The following is a 24,196-nucleotide window of genomic DNA, read 5'->3' as shown; positions in this document are numbered from 1 at the left end:
GCTTCAATTCATAATTCATAATTTTTAATATTTTAATAGATTTCATGCTTTAGCGCTTACCCAAGCAAACTGGAAAACCACAGGGTATAGAAGCATCCTCACTACAACACAACAGTAGCAAATAAGATTTCATAGCTCCCTGAGCAACGAAGGCTTCCCTCAGTTAAATTTCATGTACCCTTTACCCTCACACATTAGGGAATTTCTATCAGGAAGTTATTCATGACATACTCAGAGACTCTGTACTACTTTAGCTTCATATTCTTCTGTCTGGAGTTTTTGAATGCTTAAAACTAGGTGGAAAATATAAAAATTTCCAAGTGAACAACAAGGGAAAAAAGGCTTTGGTCTAAAGAAGTCTTTAGGCAGTAACAAAAAAGTGAATCACAGTAGGAAAATCCCAGATAATAAATAAATAAGTAAATAAATAAATAAATAAAACGGACAACTAATTTTATTTATTTAAGAAAAAATATTTATGTTAGAAATGTACTGATCCATTGAAATTTGCATAGCTTCATGACCTTGCAAGGTAGACTGCCAAGGACAGGCTTTCCAGCCCTGGTTAAAAATAGGGGTGTCTCTACATATGTCCAGAAGCTATAATGCAGTATTAATCAGTGTAGTGATTTTATGTTCAGGATCTCCTCTCTGGGTGAAGGCAGAAGTCCAAAGTCTACAGCCAGACATACACTTTCAGCTGATAGGTTTTTATGCCAGTGGAGGTACCAGCACATGTTCCAGTTTACTACTTCTATCACAAGAGTGGTAACCTATGATAGAATTGCACTCAGGTGATTCAACAAGGTCATCCTATCTACTGTCTAGGCTTGCCTGGAAAACTCCCTATAAAATTATACTGATTATAGAGCATTCTCTGTGGTTACAGAGAAAGTCACAGAGGGTGTCTGGATGTTAAAGACCCTAATGACAAAGCTATAGGCTATTCTGGATTTTAAGTGTGTTTCAGCTCTATCCTAATTCAGGACTTTGCAGCTGTTCTCTAAGAATTTCTCTGTGATCTTTCACTTCCTATTTTTTTCACTCAGCTTTCATCCATATAGAATAGGATCTTTGGGAGATGTTCATCAAAAAGTCTCCTTCAGTATTTCTGTTCCTATTTGTAGCAGGAAACCTACAGCCATCTTGCTCCTGAGTGGATGAAAGAAGTTGAAAGAAAGGTACAAAGTGAAGAAGGAAAAAAGCACTGGTTATCAAGCTGTAAAATAAAAAGTTGTAGCTGACAAAGTTTAACTCATTTGACTTTTATTAAAGTAGTAGATTCTAACAATGCAAGAACTTTCTGACTTTCCTTATTTAAAGTTTTGCATTCCTCCATACATCAAATATGCCTTTATGCTATCCGTTGTTAGTATTTTTAAGTGGGGTTTAGTATTTATTCTGATAAGGCATTATAGAAAATGTGTAAAGCACTTACATTATACTAATAAGATGGAGAGTTTATATAATTGTCAAGAACACACACCTGCATACATACTAGCCCCAGAAACAGAAAATAGAGGGTTTTTCAGCTGCAAAAAGATGCAAGATAATGGCACCTTGGCAGAAATAAAACCTGTTGTTCTTCCATATTGGCAGTTGAGGTATTTGGAAAATAGGTCTGCTTATTCTTAGCTATCAAATAGCGCTTTTTCTTGTGAACATTTAAAATAGTTTAGTAAAATTATTTAATCTACGCAAATTATATAATAAGGAAGAATAAGCTAGGAGGATAATCAGAGGAATGAGAGTATGTATTAAGTATGCATTAGACAGGTTTGTCTCCTATAAACATGTAGGCTTATACGAACAAACTTTAGAACTTGAAGAAATGAGTTTATTGATAAGGAAATATTTTAGGCTTGTTTTGAAGTTTTCTAAGCCTTGGTAGATTTATTTTTAAGCACCAATAGATTAATGGTAGCAAGACAACAAAATACTTTTTGGAAGATATACTTATGAAGAGGTTAAAGGACATAATGGCTATTAGGCAACAAATTACTATTGTCCAACTTGGAAGATCTCCTGCAGTCTTTTCCTACATCTTTCACTATACTTTACTGATCAAAAGCACTACTAGCATTTTTTCCTTTCTTTGAAATTCTGCAATGAAAATATGTCAGAAAGAATATCCAAAACCCTGTTCATAGTCTGAGAAAAAATGAGATTTTGTATTAATAAGCTTGACATAAACAGTCTAGTTTTCTGTACAATCACTACTTATTGCAAGAGTTTTCATTACTTCGGTTACAGTTGTCCTGCTCATAGACAGTATTTTCTTTTGCACCCATGCTATTCACAGAATTCCCAATGGCATCAGTGCAGTAATGGTACAAGAATTGTAAATGTAATTAGGATAAGTATTTTCAGAGCAAGTCAGAAATAAGCAGAAAGGCAATGCTCCACATCTGCACAACTGCAACTGCACTGCAGAAACAGAAGCACGTATAAGGGGTCTGTCCCAGCTCAGCCCTTTGCAAATCTGTACCCGACTGCACCCTCCAGACTGGGAGAGGAGGTCTGATTGCTTAAGCTTCCCAAATAGACACACAGTATAAAAGTTTTACAAGTATTCAGCTAACTAAATGTGCAGGAAAGTATACTATAAAACAAGTACTTCAATAAGTGGCAGGGACAAAGACTAGTTTTCCACCAGATTTCTGTTCAAATTTAAAAGAATCATAGCGAGACCTTAGTGAGAACTTACACACTAAAAGACATCAAAGAAGTTATACAAGAGATGTTTTGAGTGCCATAAAAGCTTCAGAAAATATTTCACATGCCTTTATAAACTCTCCTGTCTCAAACACTGTGTTTATAGTGCAGTGATTTGTTCAGTAGCTAATAATGGCTCATACCTTGCACCTTGATGCCTATTTCCATGACATTGTAAAAATTTCTCGAAATTTCTGCTACTGTCATTTCAGTTGAAAATAGCAAATGAGTTCAGAAGTTCAGTTCAAAGAGGAAAGGAAGAGGGGAAAAAGAGAAAGAACTCACTAACTCAGTATAATCATACTGGCTGTACTTTATTTATTGAGGAAGACATTCCTATGAGAGAATCTAATCCATTTATACTATATTTAAAAAAAAAAAAAAAAACCAAACCACAAATGTAACCAGAAAATTATTTCAAACTACCTAGCCCAGGATGTTTTGTGCAGTCATTGATAAATATATTGCAGTTAGAGCCAGTTTTTAATCTGGTATGTCTTAAATATAGGAGGGATAGAGAATTGTCACTGTGTGGCCATAGAACAGGCTCCTGTTTCAACCTTGTCTTACAGTCTTGCTTACAAAAATTCAGTGGTCTCACTGACTAGGTACCTTTGGCATGAAACTCATTGCCCAGCAACTGTCAAGGTTCCCGTCAGGGTGTTTTCAGTGGTTAGAATACCTTGAGACTCTAGGTTAGCTCTCCAAGGACACTTTGGAAAAGGAGTAAAAATAAAGGGCAGGATTTTTAATATTACAGTGAAGTGAGATGCATATTTCCCTAGTTAAAACAGTGGGAAATTTGTCTGGAATGTTATTATCATTTCAAGAATAAAAGCAAGCATTTCTCCCCTACTTCATGCTGCTTCAGTCATTCCTTCTTTGTAACAATGATTATCTCCTTCCCTAAGTATAACCCTACCTAAAATAGAGTTGCTTCTGACCATCTCACTTGTACCACAAGTACTTCACCCTTTCACTTCAGTATATCCTCTCTTGCTATTGTAGACACCTGGCAAAAGTTTCCATGCAGCAGAAATACAGCTGAGATGCAGATTAAAGGGCCTAGATTCCCTCTTGATGGGTGCCTAATAATTTCCACATCATAAGGTGGGCACATTTTTTTTTCTTGGTACCTTCAATGCACTCTGCTGCCTTGTTTAATTTTGGGTGTACATTCAGCCCATAGCACCAAACTGACATAGAAAGAGCCTTTTTTGTCACCATTAGTTTTCAAGAACAATTCACCTAAAATTTAAGAGGCAATTACCTTTCTGTTCAAAAGCAGAAGTACATGCTTAACAAGTTCTGTCATATGCAACTTACTGTCAGTCTTGAAACTGAATAATTCAGGCACGCTTCTACTCTTCATTCTGCCTTAACTTCATTGGCAATGATCTCTGAACGCATTTTTTAATTTATTAACATATAGTTTATACTAGTATCCTTTCTAAAAAAAGTCTCAAAGTAAAATACGAATTATTTTTGCTAACAAGCTCTTAGACTATTAGAATTGTCTCTTTCTTAGAGTTTGTTAGATTACAAGGACCTTTTTATTTTTTAGAGTAATTTTATCAAAGTACATGAAAGTAACCAAGTATTCTGAACATTTTAATAGTAATGCAATTAGATTTTAAAAATACACATGGATTGGACAAAAAAGGTTTATGCTATTTTATCATAGTTCTCTGAAAGCCTCTGCTGCATGAGTTTTAGTTTGAAGGCTTTACAAATTATTCTGAAGAGACACAAAAGAGAAAACAATGCAACCTGTACTTCACTAAAAATTAAAAGTGCCATAACATGGAGTTAAATTAAATGTATAAATTTCATAATCTAAATTGTATCTTTGACTTCCTCATAATGATACAAAGAACAAAGGATATATTTCCAGTAGGCTGGAGGGATTCTTACTAGTACTTTTTCCTAGAGGCCCTGCATAATACATCCTAAAGGGAAAAGGCATTTTTCCTTCAAAAGGGAAGCAGCATAATACCAAGGGACTTGAGTTTATGATTTCCCTGCTGCTTTACCCTCCCAGGATATTAGTGACCCCCAGAAATCAAAGGAGTGCAGTTTGCACTCTGCAGACTGGACACTACTGGCATCTAATTTTGTATGCCATAGGAAAAAAGCCTCCTTTCAGTCTCAGTTTTCACACACAGAATGCTAGCATCAGTGATTGACAGCATCTGTACTAGCTGAAGAGGGATCATTGCAGAGACCACAGACCATTTTTCACATGTGAAGCTGACGTGTTCACAAATTTTTAATGCACTCTCAGAGAAAGTAGTCACAACAGGTCGCTGGGTTAATACAGAGTTAATTTACACAAGGGTTGTTGAAGAAGTATGGCCTGACAATAGTGCACAGGCCAAATTGAGTCTAACTTCCCAGAAAAACACCTCATTGGGCATAGATGACCAGTCAGGAGTACCAGTGGAGGTAAGAGACAGAGATGGAAAAGAAGCTGTAGCAGCTGTTACCAAGCAACTTTTCATATCCCCCATACTGACAGCTCATCATTTCATGAATGAGAAGTCATGATTTGCCTCATCTGGCATCCCTGCCCCGACTCTTTCTACCCCTCATAGAACTGTTTTTCGCCCTCTCACTGGAGAGTTTTTTTTCCACTCTAGTCACCAAACCCCAGCTTTTTTGTAGAACCCATATCACAACTCTAAGAAAAGAAATAGGCAGGTAGGTTTTATAGGAACTGCTGTTTGCATGTGCTTCTGCTGTTCTCGGAGAGAATGAGTCCATAACTTAATGACAATATGATTTTGGGCTGACAATACCAGAGCCACTCATTGCCAGCCAATGAGTTGTTCTGACAAGTGCTTGTAAAGACAAACCTTGAACTGAGTGTAGAAGAAAATAATCTCAATTTTTTGGCAGAAGCTTTTAAACCCAGGTCAATTCTCTTACTCATACCAAATGATTGCTTTACAAACAGATCCTGTACAGTAGCTAAGCAGGCCACACACTGTGATATTGGAAAGAGAAGGTGGCATAAAGAGCTCTGTAAGCTGGTATCACTACAATAGCCTCCATACCATGGAACCAGAAGCTAAGCTTCATGCTGCTTTGATTGCAAAAGTTAAAGTCTTACCTGCTGCAAGAAAATTCTGCCAATGTGGTCCATCTGACAGTCCTAGAAAACTTCCAGTTAGTCTAAAATATTTAAGATAGAACCTTGCCCTAAAGTTTCATAGCCTAATCAAACATCCTAAAAAAGAATGTATATTTTTTATCTCCTATAGATTAAAGGGTATATATTTAAGCATCCAGGGAAATTAAGACACACACATAAACTATACCAAACTAAAAAAATAAAATTAAACTGTGAGTGTTTTTTTCCATTACTTAGAAGGGGAGAGAATTATTAGTGCTGTAAACTCTGCTTAATGCATCACAGCAGGATTCTGGCAAGAGTTCTTAGAATTAGAGAGCACCTATTTACAAATGCATTCCTTTAACATACTCCCTTTCAAAAACACTAGTTCCATGATGTCATGTGAATGTGAAATCCAATTAACCATAACAGAATTCTCCAAAAATAGAAAGTTAATATAAACGGGGTCAGTCTACTCTACTCCCTAACCTCAGTTCAGTGTTTCACACACCTTGGCTATCAAAGGTTGCAAATATTGTTTCTCTGTTTGAAACTCTTCATTCACTGTACATCTCTGACATAATTGGTCTGCACAGGTTTGAATACTAACCTGTTCATGTTCCTAATTTTTTAAAAGAGGTGCACAGAGAAATAGCTAAGGAAACACCTGATTTTGAGTGTTAAAATATTGATACAAATGATAAATGAACCTGAAAATCAGTCCATGTGTGCATCTTCAGGTAATCAGATAAAGCTGTGTATATTAAAATGGATATAGAGAAAAATACATAGAGATGAAGGAACGCATAAAAATACAGAGAGATGAAAAAAATCCATTTGAAAAAAATGCCTACTATAAAAAAAAAACCCTAAAACAACAAAAAACAACCACAGTATAATTAGAGTACAACCACTTATACATATCACTTCAAAGCCAGAAAAGATCAGCTCTGTCAGGGGGAAAAAAATACAGCTTCTTTCCAAACTTAAGAATTCAAGTCATACAAACTCAGAAAACTCAGAGAAGGAAGAAAAGATGTCATTTCCTTACCTGCTAAAGCAACAGAAATACAATTTACTTATAATAATGTGAACAAAATTCATTTCTGAAAACTTTCTTTTTAAATAAAGTTATCTGGCAGGAATGAAGAACTGTCAGAATCAGAAGTAATGGCTGTTTATACTCATTTGTGATTTTCTGACACTTCTTATGAAAGATTCAGAGTTAACTCAGTGTCCAGGTCAAATTTCCAGCGCAGTAATTTCATTCTGCCCTCTTAAATAGCCAAGTGCCACTGCCTGCAGCTGAGCTACTGTTAAGATCCATGCCACTGTGTCCATACTTCTTCAGTAAATGACATGACAGACATTTGTATTTTAATCATGTAAAAGCCACTATGAGGCATGGTGTTGTATAACTAGGTTCTGTACAGTACTTTGAGATTTCCACATATACAAGTTTCAATAAGACAAAAAAAAAATCATAATTCAAGGGTAGCTTGTTGCTCAAAAGATAGCCATGTCTGAATGCTGTGGTGAAGGAATATGAGGGAATGGAAAATGAAGCAAAGAAAAGGCAGAGGCAGATGTGTCATCTTGGATGAGAGGCAAAAGCTGAAGGTGGGATCTTGAGCAATTCTTACATCCATCTGCAGAAAGACAGTTTTATCAACTTCTTTTCCACAGAGTTTTTTTTTTTTTAAAAAGAAAACCAGAACTATTTGAAATAATAATTCTGCCCAGACAAAGTTATGGTTTATACCATATGTGGCTGCTGAGCCAGCAAGCTTCAAGACATTACACAAGACATTCAGAATAAAGGTTCTCATGGAAAAAAAAAGTTTTTCAAGCACAGTACACAGAACTGCATAAATTCTCAGTCACTCATCCTCCACCAAATGAAGGACATAACAGCCATAAAGTACAAGTCTTCTATACATCATTTGGTTTACTCCTTTGCATCCATTAAATGCAGATTTCATTTGTATGAACAATTTCAAAGTGAAAGCGTTTTGTTTGTGAAGAGTGACAAAAGATTAAGAAAGCACAATTTCAAGCATTTGGTTTTGAATTCATTCAGTATTGAGGATACTGTATTAATTACTTGCAGCAACTTTTAGCTCTTAGTTTACTCTTTTTTTTACTTATTTTACCCAGAAAATAACTGTCAACTCCTCTTAGATGCATGTAGCAATAACATAGGATCCCCTGACTATTAGAACTCTCCATTATGCCATAGATCTGGAAAGTAAATATTCCTGATACAGGAACTGTCAGCTGACAAAATCTCTAGCAGTGTTTAATTGCATGTTCAGCAGTGACTGACCATATCAAAAGTGTACTGAAAACAGGAAGTTTGCAATAAATTCCTGTTTCTGTGTCCTCTACAGTTCTTTTCCCAAGGACCATCATAATACTCCTGCACTACTAACAGATTAACAGTCAATGGGTAAATATCAAGCTGTCCTGAAATCCTCCAAGGTAAGTAGAGCTCGCCAACACCACTTTTGCATACCTATATCTTCAAAAGAGTATTGCTCTAGTCATTTTATCAGGAATCAAGGAAAGTGGAAGGTTTTTCTGGAGGAAGAGAGCAAAAGAAAACCTTAACTGGTTTTGCAAGGTCTTTCCCTTTCCTATTTTGTAAATAAACATATTCATCTACCTACACATCTACATGTACATACATCTCTCATATATTTATATTCTTATTTTATTAATTCTACAAGGGATTATTACAGATATGTGGAAAAAAAATAATTCAAAGATCGTTGAGACTGAACTTTCACTCATCCACCGTACATTAAAATTCTATTTTCAATTAAGTAAAAGAAAGTTACAAAAAGTATCCATTACAGATCTTTCAAGAATCCTTCAAAAGTAGTTTGATCAGCAGGAAGACATAATCTTCTAAGGTACAGACAGGTATGACCTGAAACAAATTTCTACCAGCTATATTTGTTGGTAAAAGGTTTGAATTAAGAAACAGATTTTTAGTTGATATAAACTAAAAGGAAAAAAAGCAACCCACCAAACAACTGCCCCCCAAAACCTTCCCCCCAAAGACATCTTTCAAACAGTACAGCTACACCAAGTCCACTAGATGAAGCAATGGCTCTTTAAATTTCACATTTACTAAATATTTTAAACCAAACCAGAACTTTTAGGAAGGAGGTACTGTACTTTTTTCACATATGAAAAGACAAAACACAAACAAATATCCAATTAAAAGTTCTTGCAAGATGGTAAATGAAACACCTTCTCCTTTTAAATATACTGCCAATTATAACCATTATGTTATAGCTAGGTTCCACAGCTAACTTACCTATGTAAATATATAGGCCATGTTGAGCAGTATGGCCAAGTTCCCAGACTAATAAAAAGTGGTTAAATCTCAAATTATCCTGTAAGGACCTTGGCCTTTCACAACTAATTAAGTGACTAGATAATTTCATCTCTCTCAATCACAGAAAGTAAATAGTAGACTTTATTGTACCCTAATTAAGTTTACTTCACTGTTTGACTTCTACTTCATCTCTCTCAAAGTGTCTTTTCAGACAGACTCTATATACAATAGGTAATCTTTCGGGTCACTCTGTGGAAGTACAGCTTTCATTAGCAATAATTGAACTTGTTTGCATAACTCTGTATAAACAGTTCTGAGGACGCATTCTCTATAAATGCTGCACCATTTTCAGAGGGAGCCCTCTTAGTGAGGGAGAAGCTTCCCAGTGAGCTAGCAGTCAGATCACTGCAATTATTTCCACCCACTCCCCTACTTTCTTGTTTCCAGACTCTCTACTAAATTAATCAACGTGGGTTACTTTCAAATGCATGAATTCCAGAAAATTTTACTTAATTTAAATAGTAAAAGACTACCAGTGGTGATCCTTCATGATCTCACAGTCATAACCATTCCGTTGACTGATAAAGGCATAAGATGAGTAAGAAGGTAGGTGCCTTTCAGAATGGGTGGAGAAAAAAACCCCTCTAAACAGCAGACACTAATTTTTCATCACTTAGTTCTACACAGACAAAAGAACTCATATGTATAATAATTCAATAGGTTTAGTCCTATAAAATAATAGCTGAGTAAAACTCAAGTCGAGCCACCTAGAAATTTTATAAAGCATTCGGAGTAATAGAAGTTATATTGGTAACTAGCAATGTGGCAGCTTTTGTGCTGTGTAATGGGAAATCATTTGAACAGCTTACTTTTTAAAGAGAATGTACTTTGCTGCCCCACAGCAAAATGTATTTTTAATAACAGAGGAATCTATGGTGACCCTTGGATTTCAAATCCCTGAAGGATGAGGAAAAGAGGAGTGTTAGCTTCAGAGTAAATGTCATAAATAACCTACTGATCTGAGTAGATGCCTAGGAATAGGAAGAATCAGAATCAATGGTTGTGATGTTCAAACTCTCATTACACAGGCGAATGTCTCCACTGTCAGGGTAATCAGCAATAAGGGTACTGGACACCCTCTTTACTCAACTAGTTAGAGATGCACAATGAAGAAGGAAAAAACCCTTCCAACCACATGACCAGAAAGTCCATGATTTTTCATGTTCATTGGTAAGTCATTCCTATTAAGGAAAAAATGGACTTTAGTCCTAAAACTATTAAAGGCTTCTATCAAACAGTCATTATATAAAAGCAGTCTAGCTTTTGAATAGGCACTTAGTTCTTTCATGAATATTAAATATATTTAATATGTTGCAATCTCAAAGAAAGTTAGTACAGATCTTTGTAATTGCTCTAATGCTTTTCATATTCAATTTGTGTGATCTCTGTGATGCGTGATTGAATTAAAATTTGAATACATGGGCTTTGGTTCTTTATATGTGGCTTTGAAAATCATGGATCCAAGAGACCACTAAAATTCTTCTCTAACACTCTCAAACAGAAGAGTCACTTTTAGTGTTGAAGAAATTTTACTTATCTCCCATGTCAGTTATTTTACTACATCCAAGTGACAGTACAAGCAATTATTCTCTCTTTCTGTAAGCAACCTACAAAATTAATGGTGGTAGTAAAGAAGCTATGCCTCAAGTTAGTAATCCAGGTTCTGGGGAAAAAGCTTGTGCAACCTAACGAGAAACCTATGTAATCTCACTTAATTGCTACTGTTATTTGCTACACAGACAAGCTCAACCAGCTAGTAATTGGTCCCACAGACAAGCTCAACCAGCTAGTAATTGGTCCAAAACCACAGTAAAGCTATGTTTCAGCTCAGCAGTAGGAAACAGTGGCACTACCCATTGCCTAGGCAACAGTTGAAGACAGACCTCTGCATGCCAATCCTTGTTCACTTCAACAAGGTGATGATCACATTCTTTGCAGTTGTTATTATTCTCTTCCTGGGGGGGTATATGCTGTATTTAATCCCAAATATAAAGCAAACTCTGATTTTATTTTCCATCCCTAGAATTACCTCCTCTAACACCAAAGGAGTCACACTGATTTAATATATCAACAAACAGGTAAGTTTTCTGAATTTACACATTTCTGCTGCTGTATATAATCAAAGTATTGCACAATGTAGATTCTATTTATGCACAGAAAATACAGAAGTTACATCTTCAAAAAGAAGCTATCAGTCAACTTTGCCTTAGATGCTTCAGACAGATTGATAATCTCTACCATTTCTTAGAGCTAATTATGCTTCATGATATTTTGAGTTCTTAAAGTGTCATGAAACTTTTAACCTTCAGTTTTTTCACCTGTGTCTCCAAATCAGTCAAGTTATAATTAGTGGTTAACAGCTGGTAATTATAAGGACTATAAAAATACAAACTAATCTGCTCAATAGTTGCAGGTTCTTACAGTGTGAACATGTACACAGGACTCTTTCCTGAGGCATCCTCATAATTTAGAAAACATAGATAGGCTGAAGATGCCATTTATGAAAAAGCTCTCTGTTAGGAAGGTAATGGACTAGAAGGTACCTTCTACTGGAGTTTTTTTTCTTGCAAATATCTTATAGCTTTCTTTAAAAAGAAATGCGTCTTAGAAATAGAAGTTTTTGCCTCCCTTACTTTAACTGAAAAGATCTTTCACATTTTGTATATCTAACAAACATAAACCTCAACTGGAAAGTAAACAAACTAGTTTAAGTCCTTGTTTTCTTCCCAGTGTTGCTGTTCAGCTTACAAAAAAAATTGCCTTCTAGGTATTTGCCTGGTGATATATGCACAGAAAAGAGACATTATTCCATTTTATGTTTTAAATTACACTACAAGACAACCTCTAACAACATAAGTGCTCCATTTTCCTTGTAAGTGCTTCTGTGCAAATATTATTATTATTACCATCACTGTTATTTTTAACTTTGACTAACCAGAATAATACACAGTACACAGATAAAGTTTACACGGGTCATTAGTAATCCTGTAATTCTCCATACAACCTACACAAGCCCAACTTTGGTGCTCACAGTCACCATATAAAACAGTCTCCTCAACTGTTTTAAACTGCTGAGTTCCTAAATCTGTAAGTGAATATACTAGTTGGATCAGAGGAGACAACCTATGTAAGCTCAAACAAGGCTGTAAACATCTGTTTACATTTGGTTTATAAGGTCTAATACTTTTGTTTACACCAGAAGACCCAGCTACCCTCCCTCCTGATGGATCACGAATTCACTAACAGCAATGAAGTTACGTCACTGTAAATATACAACTCCATTTTAAGCATTCTTGTAAAAAGCTTACATTATGTGAAATCTTCAACAATAAATTGAACATAATACTTACTACAAATTCATTAAAAATCATTTCTGACAATTCATGCATCCTGTTTGGCTTACAAACTGCCTGAAACAATCTCAAAAATAATATATTTTCTACTACTGAAAATCATCTTGTGAACAGACTTCCAGTGACTGATCATGAACATCTCAGAACCTCCAAGTCCCTAGGATATCTCTTCTCTGCCATTATATGTGAAGAGGAATTTTTAAAAATCAACACATATGCATAAATATTTCATTCCAAGAAGTCAGTCTTTGTTTTGACTTCATATTTTCATCATATGCAGCAGGTGTTAGCAGTTCTTGTGATGCTGCTTCCCTATTTTCCATAACACTCTTTACACATTTGCAGCACTTAGTTCTTTCAGAGAAACAAAACAGTATGGTGCCTGCTATTTACTAATAGATAACAAAATGCCTACCCTAAGACCACATAAAAATGTTATTGATTACTCCTTATGGCTCATTAACACTTCAGGAGTCTTGCCAAAATTTTTTTTCAATAAACACGTTTATTTGAGAATGGTGACTTGTAATCTGTGATCTGCAAATGGGCCATGTCAAGATGATGCCCAGAAAGCACTTAGAAAAGCCAACATTTTCTCAGTAGCTTGAATCTACTACACCATGAATCATAGGGTTTTGGTAAAACTGTCAAGAAAGTACAACTTTAAAAAGTTCTAAATTCATTGCTTTTGAGTTTGGAAGGGCAGACATTAACAAACAGCATAAGCAGAACACCACAGGTGGATTGGTAAAAGCTGTTATGGGTTTGTGTGGCAGAAAAAAAAGCTGTGTTTCTTCTGAACTGCTCTGGCCTTTGCAATATTTTCTGATACAGTCATCCTGGAAGCAGAAACTAAGCATTGGCAAAGATTTTTAGAACATATCCTCAGCTACAGACAGAAACAAAGACAAATTCAAGCTATCATCAGAAAAATATAGCACAGTGAAAGGTGGTTTTTAAACATGGTTAGATAAATTATTTTTTTCCTTTACAACTTTCTTATTTACCCTAGAGGTTTAGGTCTGTATGGAGCAACAGTACAAGTATTAAAATACATCACTTTTTCTATTAGATAAAACAGCTCACATAAAGCTTTTACTCAAATTAAGCTGCCAGAACTGAGGTTTGGATGTGACCCAATTATTCATTTTACCTGTTTCTTATTTAGAAGTCACTGGCTTTTTGTTCAGCTAAAAGAAACAACTAAGTTGATTGCTGGGTTTGTCTTCGAGTTTCTTCTCCAAATTTGCAATTAAGTGTTGGTTTTCAAAGTGCTTTTTGAGTCAGATTTCACTTTCAACTTGGACTTTAATCTACGTCTCAACTCCAATATTGAATTTGTCCATTAAAATGAAATGTGATTTCTTTTAAATGATTGATCCCTTAGTTATCTTTAAAGAAGACTTGACTATGATATCTCCAAGGGCCCAGCTTTCAAAATTACTCTCTGACAATCAAAATCATTTGCTTCATTGATATTCTGAATGTCATTAAGGAGGCTTATGATACCAGGCCCTAATTAACTTCACTATTTCTCTTCTTTGAGGAATAACTAGTTTCTATCAACTTACAGGTCTGAGGAATCATCTGGCAGGATGCTGGCTAGCATTACGCAGGCTATTTTTATTTTTTTTAAAAGATTTTTTAAATAGTCTTAGAATCAAAAAGTTAGGTATGTGCTTAACATTCCTTTCAGGTGAGTGTATTTTAATTCCCAAATGCTATCAAGATTGCTTACTGAGGTTGCTACTGGAATCAGCAGCATGGGAGTGACTTAGGGTCCTGGAGCTCACAAAAACACCACAGATCACGTTTCTGGAAAAGAATGACTAAAACTTCTTTTGATTGAAACTGATCTTGTTTGAGAAGAAAACATGAAGATATTTTGTGCTATTATTTAAATACTAACACATTCTTACAACAGCATGTATGAAGTAACAGACATTCCCTGTGGTGCATCTAAAACCCTACAGCTCCACACCAAGGTATTTAATACCAGCAGGAGAGATACCATCTGATAGGAATGTCTGTTTTCCAGCTTTTAAGATTCTCACATCCTAAAGTGCTTGGAACTGTTCAATTATCTCTCCACAGTTTATTCTGTATTGATGCTGTTGCTGTTTACAGGGCTTGATTTTGTTTGCATACATTTCCCCCTCCCCTGCAATACAAAATGACAGGAAACCACATCTGTCTGGATATAGTTGCTGTTAAATTCCAGATGCAGTATTGACTAATTACTCTACTGAATGCATAAAAGAATGTATTCTCAATGTCCTGTTTACTGTCATTTTTGTAAGGTTTAATTCTCATACACAGAACTCTTTTTAACCCCACCAGTCCCTCCCCGTCTGTAAACAGCAGGTCCAGCGGGGCATCTCCCCTTGTTGGCTCACGGACTGGCTGTGCCAGGAAGTTATACTCAACACACTCCAGGAACTTCCTAAAAAGTTTCCTCTCTGCTGTGTTGTATTTCCAGCAGACAGCCATTAGGTTGAATTCCCCCAGGAGAACAAGGACTAGCAATCTTGAAACTTTTCCCAACTGCTTGTAGAATGTTTCATCTGTCTCTTCATCCTGCTTGGTTGGTCTATAACAGACTCCCACCAGGATATCTGCCTTGCTGGCCCTCCCACTGATACTAACCCATAAACACTCAACCCCAGTGTCACCATCATTCAACTCTAGGCAGTTGAAACACTACCTGACATAAGAGCTACCCCACTAGCTCTCCTTCCTTGCTTGTCCCTTCTGAGGAGCTTGTAGCCACCCATTGCAGCACTCCAGTCATGAGTTATCCCAACATGTTTCAGTGATGGCAAATATGTCATAGTCTTCCTGCTGCATAATGGCTTCCAGCTCCTCCTGTTTGTTGCCCGTGCTTCAGGCATCAGCATAGATGTACTTCAGCTGCACTACCAACGTCACCTCCAACCATGGCATACCACCCCCAGGCTCATCTCTAACGAGCTCGGTTTTATTCCCTTCCCCCTTTGAATCTAGTTTAAATCTCTCTCAATGAGCCCTACTAACACCTGACCTAGGATCCTTTTCCCTCTTTGTGACAGGTGAACCTCATCTGTTGCCAGCAGGCCTGGTGCCATGTAAACTGACCCATGACTACAAAAACTGAAATTTAGCCATTAACACCAGGCCTGGAGCCAGCTATTGATCTGTGTATCTTCTGGTTACACACCCCATGGTTCCCTGCAACTGTCAAGATAGAAGAAAACACTACTTGTGCTCCTGACTCCTTAACCAGTTGCCCCAAGACCATCTTGACTGCTTTCAGAATTCTTGTCATTTGGGCCTCATAACTGCCCACTTGGAAGACCAGTAATAGCTAGTGATCAGAGGGCCATACCAGACAAGGGAGTTTACTAGTAACATCCCTTACCTGCACCCCAGGGCGGCAGCACGCTTGCCTATGCACTGGTCTGGCTGGCAAACCAGGCCTTCCATTCCTGTCAGAGTAAAGTTGCCAAGACAACCACCTTTCTTTTCTTCCTGGCAGAGCTAGTCCTGATGTGTGGGGTTGACTGACTCTCCCCAGGCAACTCCTCCAACCTGGATGAGCCTTCATCCACATCATTTTCCTGGCTGCCATGTTCCAGAGCCACATACCTATTGTACAGGGGTACCTGGGAAGGTGAAGTAGGTCAGGGGGTGAGTCACCTGCTGCCCCAATCAGGGACCCATTTCCATTCCTCCCTGTCACTTAGGACCCCTCCTCCTGCCTGGTGGCGAGAGGGTAGGGGAGCCTCCACTTCTTGTGATGTGTCCCATCTGGTGCATTTGCCTCAGAGACGGTAGAGTGGCTCCAACACCAGCCTATCTCCCTCTCACGCTCCCTGACACCCCTTAACTGTCTGCTTCCCCTTCCAGCTCTGCCACCAGGCTGAGCAGATGGCCCACTTGGTCACATCTCACACAGGTGTTATCTCTGCTGCCCTCCGCTAGCAGTGACAGGCTCCAGCACTCCCTGCGGCTGTGACCCAGCCAGCTGTGTGTTCACCTGGGCGCTCAGTCAGGGTTGCCACGTGCCTTCTGGTGCTGCCTTTTGGCCAAGTGTAAACCATGGCTAGGTTTCTTCTTGGGGGGTGATGAGCACTATTGGAGCTGGCTTCTTGGAGCCGTCAGGGGGTTGGCACCTGCCCTGCACCCCGCCTGGCTGCCGCAACACACCGTGTCCCTCAGGGGCTGCATTTTCATGTGTGGAGGTTCGGCCACCTCAATGCCTCCTGCTGCAGGGGGGTGGGGGCACCCCCTCTCTGACAACACTTCTCAGATTTGCTGGTTCTCAGAAAGCTCCCTATGGTCCCTCAGCCAGATCCTTTGCTCTGGAGCATCCCTCAGAGACCTGGTTGAAATGGCGGTGACATCTTCTCTGTTCAGAGAGGTAGAGAAAGAAAATTACTTGCTCAGGATAAGATGCTAGGAATAGAAACCTGTTCTCTTAATTCACATTATTTTTTAAAAAAATCACACAAACTCTTTCAAAAATGTTTATTTTCTTGACTTGTATGACCTCATTCTTCTACCTACCATCACATAAAAGCACTGTTAGAGAGAGAGGAAAGAGAGCCTAGCAGACTGATTCACCTTCTAGTACCTCTCTGAGTGAAAGGTCTGTTGTACTTACTCTTAATGGAGTCTAGAGATAATTCAACATCTCAAAATTGCTTAGTCTATTCTGAAACGGATTATTCCTCCAACAACACTCATTTGGACAACTGATATTTACTCATCAGCAGGAAGGAATCGCCATTAAACATCAGCAGTGCCAAACATATGTACATATTAACGGAGCTGAGATACAAGGCTGTTCATACCACAGCATCAAGGCCAAATTCTAGAGCTGTCATCACATCAAACACATGGTGAGGGAACTACAGGCTGTTCAAGTCCTGTTCAGAGGACAAACTGATGACCCCATTAATACACGGGGGACAATAGCTCCTACAGATTCAGCAAACACCTCTGCTACCTGATTGTCCTATATATCTAAAATATGCCCTCTGCCCAGCACCTGATATTGTCCAGAAACACTATCTAACAGTAAGTTTTTCAAACAACACCCATTGTTGCCATGAATACCAAATGAAAAGCCACACCACAGCTAGCTTTGCTGTGTGTATGCCAGACAGTACCATTTTTACAGTCAGAAACTAGTGTGTGCAGGATCAAAGAATCCTAGAAAACTTGAGCTGGGAGGCACACTTCGCAGGTCAGCCAGTTTAACTTCCTGCTGAAAGCAGAGCAAGCTTCTGAGTTTAAGCAAGAGTCTCAGATCATGGTCCAGACAAATTCTGAGTATTGCCAAGGACAGAGACTGTACCTCTCCCCTGCACAACCAGTGGCAATGCTTAGATGCTTTTGCTGTGAAGACTTTTTTTCTGTGTTTTCCAGCAGCATTTCCTCTGTTGCAATATATGACCGCTGCCTTTTGTCTTTTTACTCTTCACTTCTAAGAAGTCTGGTGACACCTCCTCTGTAGCCCCCATTAAACAGTTGACAATAATAACAACCTTTTTGCCTTCTTTGAAGGTTAAGTCAGTCCAGTTCCCTCAGCCTCCAATCCCCCTGCTAATCTAGCAATCCTCCCCTAGAATGTTATGCCATGGAGCCCAAGGTGGAACATACTGCTTCAGATGAAGCCTCACAGTTGTTGAATGATGGGGACATTCACCTGCCTTGATCTGCTGCCTATGGTCCTGCTAATGCAAGTCAGTATATTGCTGGCCTTCATCATCTCAAGGGCTTTCTGCAATTTACCATCCACCAGGACCTCAGGGGCTTTTTTCTGTGGAGCTATTGCCTACCTGAGCAATATTAATGCAAAACAACTTGAAATCAGTAGTGATACCAGTATAAGAACAATGAAAATGCCAACTCAGGACCACACTGCAAATCAAGTTCCCTATTCATTCAGTCACATCCTACATTACGTCTACTGACCTGTTTCATTCTTTCATCACCTTCAGACAAATAAGAAGTAGCTACTGATTTACTGCTACATTTTTTTGTATCTAAAGAGAAGAAAAAAAAATCAGATTCTTAGTGAATATTCATCATCACTTTTGCTTCATATAGTCTATTGTATGTTCAACAGTCATAATAGTTTTCTGATAAAGTAATAAACTTCTGATATTTAGTCAATTAACTACTGTGAAGGAAAAATTTGCATTATACTAATTATGATTTATGACACGGCTGTATGCAGAATAGAAAGAGGTTGTACTGAAATTAGTAGTATTCTCTTTTTGCTCTGAAAAGTTTTGCTTCTGCTGGCACTTTGATTAACCTTTGTCACAGGTTAGTATAACATATAGATAAAAGCCCTGCCTCTTTTCAGAGAGCCCTGGTCATGGACTTTGCTGCTGTTCATCACTTAGTCTCATCCTTGGCTCCTTCACACTGCAATATTAATTATTTTGCACAGAATACACAAAGAGGCCCTGAGCCTTTGGCTGGAGAGTACAGTAAGCCTTAACTGTAGCTGAATTCTCAAAAAGCAAATTTTAGAGGGCTTTGTATTTCACTACATGGCATTAAGATATTCTAGCTCCTTGATACAAGTACATGAGGAAAAAAGAAAACCCAGAATCTTGAGAAGACCCTACTCGGCTGACAAGGGCAGATAGAAAGGCCACAAGTAGTCTTGGTTCTGCCTTGGAATAGAGGGAGCCAGGAAAAATTCCTTTCCCTTAAATTTTGATTCACACAGCTACACAAAACATACCCACACTGTGTATTCATAGGAGGCAGGTAGTCTCTTGACCACATGACATAATTTCTGCTTCCTGTTTTTAGACTTTATGACATTATTCATTTTTAATTCAGCTTTGCTACCAGTTTCCCAGTGGATAGTCCAAATAATGGACCTTGTGTAGTTTCTGACATTTTCACCAGGGAGGCCACAAGACAGTGCGCTAATTTGCTTTTTTACAGGAAAATGTAGAATATGTTCTTTTGTTATTGATAAGCTCTGTAAAAGGATGGCACTCTTTCTTACAAAACCTTTAACATTAGAAGCCTAGTCTTTGTAATGGTGCTGTATAACCCCTCCCCTTTATCATTTCTAACTTCTGATTTACTGAATTCTATGCAAGGTGTACAAGCCTATTGTCTATCACATGCAGAATTCAGAATCATGCATCTTACTCATTTTACCTGAATTGTTTGGCTGCTGTTTTACTTTTCAATACAAAAGAGTCATCTCCAGCTTTTCTTTTTTTTTTTTTTTTTTTTTTTTTTTATATCAGGCTTTCTTAATCCTAACACAGAGGCTTTCATCTTTGAAGCAAGTAAACAAGGAAAAGATAGATTTCTTTTTAAACCTACAGACTATAAGGGTTTGTTCAGCTTGTAAGATTTTTTAGTACTCTGATCCTTTATTCTTCTTTTAATGTAATGTCAGAGTTGGCAGGGATTTTTTTTTTCCTTTAAAGTATTATGCTGGGACACTGCACATATCAAGGAACAGGCAACAATGCGAGGGAAGGTGGTGGTGTGTTAATTCAAATCTGGTATGTCTGGCTAATAACTTGTTTATAAATGAAGTTCAGATAAGTTTGTAGTAGTTATTAGGGTCACTAAAGAATGAATCAAGTTAGTCAGTCAGGTGCAAACTCAGCTCCATATTCAAGCCCCTTAACTCACTGACCTTACCAGGCTTGCCTGAGGTGAAAGAAAGGGTTGTACAGCTGTGCTTGTAATTCTGAATATATATAAGATAGCCATTTTAAGCTAGAGCAATTTGAGTCACTTTAACAACAAGGTGAAGTTTGAAACTACCCCCCTCCATCCCCATTTCATTCTTTCTAGAATTGGGATTACTGATTATGCTTTCATTGTGCATTGTACTATACAGGCCTAGTATGTTTTTGTTAACAAACCAGCTGGGGTTTATTTGCTTTTTTTTTTTAAGAAAAAAGCATTACGCAACAGAAAGAAATCAAAGAAATGGTCATTAGACACTATGTCTGATGCAATTACTGAATGAACACTATGTCTGAGAATCCCATGTACCTACATCGTGACTTTGGATTTATTTCTGTAGGGGAAAAAGCCTAAAGAGTATCATTTTTCACCTGGAATTGCACACTGACCTTACCCCGGAATAAAAGTACATTCCTTCCAATATATTTATTTGGTAAATATATGGCTTGGGCAGCTGGAGGTCAACATTATTTTGTGCGAGTTCTCAGGTTAAGTAGCCCATTCAATGCAGCTCTCGGCCCCTCTGGCAGAAACCCCTGCAGAATTCAGCGGCATGATGGCTCTAAGCAAGCTGAGGGCCAAGATTTCCTTTTTCACAAGGAAATTAATTTTGTTGTGCATCAGAGTGTAAAGGTGCAGTAAAAACAAACATCGTAGTTGCATAGGGTAAATGATAATATAGGAGGGCTTTAAAGTTTACATTGCATCCATCAAGATCATTGCTATGTTTTTAGTTAGCTTTTTTAAATAAAAAAGCATCTTTAGATCTCATTTGGGCAGGTTTTAATCCTTCTTAAAAATATGAGCAAATAATTCCAAGTGTCCTGGATACACAATGCTGGATTTTCACACAGCTCTAACAATAACAATCCTAGATGCAATGTTCTAAGCCCCAGATGAACTAAGAGGTGAGAGGTGCTAAAAGCTGGTGCTGAGAGATGTTCAGATCCCTACAGGAGCTGCTGGCAAATTGGTCATCGGTTTTGCCATGTTTCAGAATGTAACCTCCTACTCTGAAAGGACCAGGACCTTCAAAACTTATGGGGAGCAATGGAAAGCCAACTTCGCCCATAGTAAAGATACTGTAAGAGTCTGGATTAATCCAGTTGTCCTCTAGGCAAAGAAGGGAGAAGAAGATTATATCTCTTTGGGAAGTATGCTCATTACGACCTTCACACTGCCGTATCTTGTAACTCAAGAGTTTTGAACCAGGTAAGGCCTTTGGGCTAGCCCTAGGTCTTAGCCAATGCATGCAAATGTAAATGTAACCCACTGGCAAGCATGCCCTGCAGAAGTGAAAGTGGCAAGAATCCAAACTTTATATGAGCCTGTTAGGCTAAAAAGGCCTTGTGCTCAAGAAGAAGCAGTTCATTTACTTCTAGAGGTTTCTATATCAAAACTCTAGGTATTAGCCATAATGTGGTAACAGTGAAATGCAGGCAAATGGAGGAACTTCTCTAGTATGTTTCATAGAGCAAAGGTGTTGCTGCCCAGCACGCTGGACTGACTTAAGCAATTTCATTTAGACTAATCCCCTTTTGCTACAGGGAGAATATTATAATATATTCTAAAATTAGACAGGCAATCCATAAAGTACATTGATTCACATATTTATTCCTTTCCCAAGTAGCATATATCACAAGTACACAATACAGTTTACTCTAGTTCTGTGCCAAGCAATCAGCTCCATTAAAATAGGTCATGACATTCAAAGTTCAATTTTCTAATGATTAAAGGAGAGAAGAAAATGGAAGATGCTTCATTTTTTCCAGCAGAATATGGCATAAATTAGGCCGGGTAGCATATTATCATTTTGAGATGGTAGCTGGACCCTATAATATCAGAAGAAACCGACATCTGTATGTCAACCGTTCCTTCAAAACCCTGCTCTTGCAAGACTGATTCCAAATTATAAAATATAATGTCTATGTAATATAATAATGTATACTGCAGTCTTCTTACCTCAAATTCAACCACCTATCTTTTTGAAAAATTACCAACAAAAGCAAAGCTGACCTGCTTGATACACAATTTCTTCCAAAGTTTAGAAACCCAAAATACAGATCAAAGGTTATAATTAAACACAAAGCAGAAACAGTTTCGAGTATAAACAGCAATTTGTTACAAGTTTAAAGCTCTCCTCTGCCATACAGATTTATGGGTAATACTCTTGAATTGAATACATGAACATCTATCTCAGCTTACATTTACAAAGCAAGTTTTGGCTTGCTTGGTTTCACATAAATTATTTTCTTTGCATTACACCTTTTTTAAATAACACCACTCATGGCTAAGAAAATTTCTAAGAGAAGAAATTAAGCAGAACTGTAAAAAGGCAAGTCAACATAGTTTAGAAAGTTATTCGGGGATTGTTGAGACACAGTGCATCAAAACCCCTACTTCAATTTCTGAAATCGTATATGGTCTACAAAAAGTGAACTAATTTTTTCAGTGGCACCCAAAAACCTGAAAAAAAATATTGCTCAGCTTCAATTACCTTTTCACTACTTCACAGTATTTCAGATTTACCACAGACTGAAAAAGGAGTGAATTACAAGCATTTTCAAAGTCTGTCACAAACCATGCTGCTCTTCCCATGAACAACTGAAAACCCTCCAAAGCGAAACAGGGTGTCTTACTTAATACCATAAGCATTAGCCAAAATGGCATAGAACCCCATTTAGTTTGGCAAACATTTTATAGCATTGCTTTTGTAGAACTGTTCTTGCTGTGTTTGCTTGAAAAAAAAATAATTTATAGCCTTCCCAGAAGAAAAATCCAGCTTACTGATATTATTCACATTCTGAACCTTATTTTCATGCTGGGCCAAATCCTGCTTTGCCTTGTTTGGATCAACAGCTCTAGCCACACAAGAGAAGCTATTTGATAAATGAAACAACTGAGTAGAAAATCATAGTAATATTGAAAAGGGCCAGTCCTCAAGGCTTAGAATTTATATCAAGAAAGCAAATAAATAAGCAGAAGCAAAATTAACAATAAAACTTTGCAAATGGGAGCTAAATCTCCCTCTTTCCCAAGGACAGTCATCTTTCCTTTGCCACCAACCACCTGTGAAGGAAGTGTTGGAGCTAATTTTAAGCTAACATAGCATACCACACTAGTCTTGGAGGGTAGCTCTGACTTAGTTTATCTGTAGTTACAGCTGATAATTTGAAATTAACAGTGTAGGCTTGTCTATAAAGAGTCTACTGTTTACTCAAAGTAAACTTTCAGACTAGATTACAAGTAATTTTCATTAACTGAAAGAATGTAGTAATATATTAATGACTATCCCTTTGTGGTGTAATATTACTATAATTCCTGTTTAAATTAATTCTTTTCATTCCTTTCCAGGCATCAGATGTTTTGCAGATAGTGATTTTGCAAAAGCAACTTACTGGGCATATTAAGCTCCATTACAAACAGGATTTAAAAGACACAAGTATGTGGATGCTTGCAACATCAGGAGGCTCTTTGTGAGTTCCAAGGCTTCCTCCGTCACTCTTTTCCCCAAAAAATCTCTGTTTTAGATGATACTCTGTATTAATGACCCAATTACAACTGCATCTTTTGTACAATTATGTTCTTATAGTGTTTTTTTCCATCTGTAAACAAATTCAGTACTAGCCCTCTCCTCCTTCTCTGATACTTGATCTCAATACCTTGTATTTCAGGCCCCCACTTCACTGAGGCTTTGGACACTGTACAGTTGACATGACAAAAGGTAGCTCCTGTCTGAGCCTTGTCAACACTGCAGGTTTTACAGGTATATGTCCTGACTCAGCAGAAGTATCTATTTCTCCAAAAACATTATCACCTCCATTTTCTTTCCTGTTTTTCCTGTATACTAACATTTATTTTTCCTTGAAAGAGAAGGAAAACAGC

Source organism: Falco cherrug, chromosome 2 (genome assembly GCF_023634085.1).
Source record: "Falco cherrug isolate bFalChe1 chromosome 2, bFalChe1.pri, whole genome shotgun sequence".
Classification (NCBI taxonomy): domain Eukaryota; kingdom Metazoa; phylum Chordata; class Aves; order Falconiformes; family Falconidae; genus Falco; species Falco cherrug.
The sequence above is the reverse complement of the archived record's forward strand: the minus strand, read 5'-3'. Positions refer to the sequence as shown.